The sequence below is a fragment of the Molothrus ater genome, chromosome 1 (assembly GCF_012460135.2).
Source record: "Molothrus ater isolate BHLD 08-10-18 breed brown headed cowbird chromosome 1, BPBGC_Mater_1.1, whole genome shotgun sequence".
Taxonomy (NCBI): domain Eukaryota; kingdom Metazoa; phylum Chordata; class Aves; order Passeriformes; family Icteridae; genus Molothrus; species Molothrus ater.
Genome location: NC_050478.2, coordinates 76,681,541 through 76,686,401, shown reverse-complemented (window position 1 = coordinate 76,686,401; position 4,861 = coordinate 76,681,541).

Below are 4,861 nucleotides of genomic sequence, written 5' to 3'. Positions count from 1 at the left end.
TGCCTGGATTTGTTCTGAGTGCCTAACTGCAGCATCCAGCTGGCTAAAGGTATCTCTGGGGTGAAAACACCACAGCTGCAGCCTTTGGTCCAGCAGCGAGGGCCAGATGAAGCCAGGCACCCCACACCCGGAAACATCGGGATTAATATTCTATATGAGTCCAGCAAGGTAATCTTGCTGAAGGGGCAAGTGCACTTCTGGACCTGGCAGTATGTCACCCCATCTTTTCACTGGAGACAGTAGCAAACAAATACTCTGTTTAAAATTATTTTTAAGTTTCTTTCTTTTTTTTCCCAAAATTTATTTTTTTTATTTTCAACTTTCCTTACAGTTACAAAGGGCGTATTGTTTGCTATCTGATTTTTTATTTCTTTTTCTTCATGGAGACTGGTAAAAGGTTTTTTCTGTTCTCCTAGTCAAGGTCATCTTAAAGGTATTAAAGGTTCCATCCTGGTGAGGTTTATTTTGGTTTGTTACTTTGGTTTGTTGCCTTTGGGTTTTAGGTTTTGCTCCCAAAATGAGAAAAGCAAGGAAGAAAATTACTGTAATAGCCTTATCATCTCTTTATTTCATTCTTCTCCCTCTCCACCTCTCCAAGGCTCATCCTCTGCAGGCAGAGTTGTCCCATCTCTTTCAGTCTCTCATGCAGCCCTTTAACAATTTTTATGGTCCCTTACCAGACACACTGCAGTGTGTCCATGTTTTTTTTCATACTGTGAAGTCCAGGAATGGACCCAACTCTAGGTGTGACCTTATCAGTAAACTGGAACAGTCACCTCCCCTTGACCAGCTGACAGTACTCCTGTAGTACAGTTCCAAATGCTGTTGACCTTCTTGCTACTGGAAACATCACTGGAACATGTTAAATTTATCATCTTCCTGGATCCCGATGTTATTTTCTTCAAGGCTGATTTCCAGCCTATTGTCCTCCAGCCCGTACTGCTGCAGAGTCTGAATTGCCCATCTGAATGGCAGCACAACCATGGTGCATGAACAGCTCCCTAAAGTTTTGAATCATCCATAGACTTGATCATCACCTAGGTCATGAATAAAGATCTTTAACTTATTGTTCCCTTTATTAGTCCCTGAGCCACACTGTCTCTTCTAACCTAATCCCTGCAAGCTTTGAAAATGTCTTTATATTTATCCTAACTCACGTCCCTGCCTCCATATATGCTTAATTTTTACATTTGTGTTTTGTTGAGACCCTCTTGTTTGTAAACATAGGCATATCGTTTATGTGATTGTGAAGGTAAAATCTTGGCCTGCCAATTCTGTCTTGTGTTTATTTTTTGTGTCTCCTCTGATGGAGATGGTACTTATAGGAGAGGGGTATTTGACAGTGCTGAAATGCATTTTATCCTAGGGTGAAGCAGTTGATCCCTGGGCAAGAAGCGATGTAGTTATTTGTAATTCATTGAGAAGGATATAGTGCAAAACATTAATTTACTACTTTGCCTGGAGTTTGGAGATAAAAAGTCAGTGCCTTAACATTAAAAAAGGCTTAGCAAGCTTCAGGGGGAATGGGGGAAAGAATGCTTGAGGTTCACTTGCAAGAACATCTCCTTTTCTAAATTGTGATTCTGCAGGACTGCATAGAAAAGGGCTGTTAAGTCACTCTGACTGATAACCTGGTCTGTTAGGGAAGGAAAGGACAAGTCTTTATCTGATATATGCTCAGTCTCACAGAATAGTCCTTTTTCCTTATTGCCAAAGGCAACTTAATGATTTCCCTTTTTCTTGTCTTACTGTAGGAAACAAACCACACATTTCTTGCCCTTCTCCCAGCTCTCTACTTAGATTTCAATATGATACACAAAATGTCTCCTATGTGAGGTCCATGACAGTACATTTTGGTTTTGTAAGGGACATGTTTCTTCATAATATTTTAATAAAATATGAAGCATTGCCAAAAGAAAGTAAACAGGACACTTCAAAACTAACTTGTTTCTTCTTTTAGCTAAAGTGGTGATACTCTGCAATGCCTAGTATGGTTTAATGCAGATACAGTTGTGACATACAAAAATTGTCAGTAGGTCTGCACTGTGAAAGAATTATCAGACACAGTATGCCTGATGGCTACACTGTATTGTTCTCTGATTGTGTCCTGGAGTTCCTTGAACCATTTCTATCAAATGTTTCCCTGTGTTGTATCAGGTCATTTAATACTGAACCTCAAAATTAGAGAACACTGTCTCAGTTTAGAAACACATTTAGGAGAAGACACTCTGGAAGGAGTTGTCTCCTCTAAAAGGGTTCCACAATCCCTTTCCACCAATAGGAAATGAATACTAATAGTGAAAGTGAAAAAAAAAAACCCTCAAAATAGTTTATTAACAGAACGCCCACAAGGCAAGGGGCGAAAAAGTAATTAAATGCTAGATATTAAACTGTCAGATATTAAACCTAATAGCCATGCACACCGGAACAAAACCGCAGAATTCCAGGGATTAAAACTGGCTTATGTCATGTCGTGGAAGATGGCACCAGTGTCTCTTTCAGGGGAAAAAAAAAACAAACAGGAGTTTCATGCAGCAGTTTGGGCAACAGATGAAAATCTGGTGGGTCTCTGGCATCAACCTCCTCTCCACAGCAGATGAAGCAGATGGGCTAGAACCTCTGGGTGTGCTTTTGCTCCCTGGCTTGTCTTTCCTGAGGTTTGGGGGTGGAATGGAGTGGTTCTTCTCCTGCTGATCCTGACTGACTCCTCACCTGCAGGTCCTGTTCTCTCTGGTCTTGGACTAACAAGCTCTTACCTCAAAAAATTGCAGAAGAATTACTGCTGGAAAGGAAAAAAAAAAAAAAAACAAAACAGGAAAGGAATAAAGCTTCTTGCCTGGGCTAACAAAACCAAGGAAAATCCAGACCGCACCACATCCCTGAAGCCTGACGAGTGAGGTTTTGGGAAAGCCGCCAAAGAGCTTAAATCTCCCCTCTCCCCCAGCCACACCTAAAAGATACAGCAATCATTTTCAGGCATAAAGCAGAGGACCAGCTTAAACATCATAAATCACCCCAAAACAAATACATAGACAAAGTTGACATCCACAAGTTCATAGGCTTTGAGGGGATGCATACACGACTGCAGAGAAAGCTGGTGGACATCACAGATGAGTGACAGTGGTCTTGCAATGTCACCAGCCAGCTTCCTCAGCACTCATAGCTGCACCCCATCAGGGTACATGGACTTATGTATATCAAATTTGCCTAAATATTCCCTGACATGATCTTCCACCAAGGCTACATCTTGGGGTTTGGGTGAGAAAGATGCATGAATTTCACCTTTTTTATATTTAAGTAATTTTGGCATCTTGGTTTTGGCTTTTTGGGGTTTTTTTTTTTTTGGTTTTTTGGTTTTTCTTATGGATACACTTTAGATAAAGAAATTCTACCAGCAGCTGCTTCTTGTCTAAGTATTGGATGCAATATGCATGTGTTCTAACTTTCAAAGTAACCTCCAGAATCCTGAGAATTATTGGAAAAATTACAATATTTTCATCTCTTAAGGAAAATGCCTATTTACTTGAGAACCTGTGAAGACCAGGGTCAAAAACTCCAACATTGTAAAATCTACACTACAATTTCTCTTGAGTGTATGTCTTAAAAGAGAGCTGCATCTTTCAAGACAATTTCTCAAAGTCTTTCCACTATTTAAGTGTATTAAAACAAGATTGTTAGAGAAAGGATTCTGTTGCTGTTTACCATAAATGAAGAGGAAACAAGTATTACTGCATATTTACAAATTATGGTACTCTCTCTATATACATTTGACAAAAATAGCATCACAGTACTATTGAAAATCCTTCACTGGCTTTCATGCTCCAGTGTTCATACAACTATTTTTATGCTGGTATCATTAGATCAGCATTTTCTCAGCTCAGTTTAGGCTAGTCAAAACCTGTCTTCCTTATTGTTCTTTACTGCAATAATTGCTTTCCCCTTTGGGTCATTTACTTTAGAGTCATGTCATATTGCTGACAACACAAAGCATGTATATAACAACATTCCAAGTGTTGTTTATTTATTTATTACATTGCATTCATGAACATTACTCTGCCTTACCATTGTGTTTTAATTGCTGAACAGTGTATTTTAAAGAATAAATAGGAGGTTTTTTTGCAGGATCTTTCCATGTGTTGTCACTGCCATCTGTATTTCGCAAACATATGCAAACACTTCATATAAGAAAATTTATATTCTCCAGTCTACAGTTTAAAAAAATCCTATTTCTGAAATCAAAGAAAGCAACAAAAGTATAAAGTGCCAAAATGTATTAGAAGAGATGAGAAAAACTTGTGATTTAGTTTTTGCTTAGAAAAATCAAGAATACTTTACCTTTGAACACTGTCTTTCAAGGATTATTGAAAATATCAAAACCTGTTAGAAATAAAGATTAGATTTTTTTTAAATCTAAAATAACCTTCACACATTAGGAAGATACCAGTTCTTTACTGGAACAAGAGACTAAGTGAGGAAGAGGGAGGAAGAGAGCAGTTAATTTAAGAACAAAAAAAGAATTCTCTGTCTTCAATTTATACAATGAATGGGAAAAATAATCAGAAAGAAAGTAAAAGTTTCTGCTATTGAGATTATGAGAATTTTGTATAGTATTACACTAATGATAGTTTACAATAATTTGATTATGGTTAGGCAGATGGTGCTTCTAGTACCATGTGAAAGAACCACATGTTGTTCAGGTTGGGAAGGATAGAAATAATAACATACTTGTAAGGATATTTGAACTATTTCTGTGACTGTGTATCTTTGAAATTACTTAATATTTCCTGTATTCTCAGGAAAAAAAAAATCTGTAGAGAGTTCATCTTAAAATTGGATCAGAATAGCAGTCTTAGACCTGAGC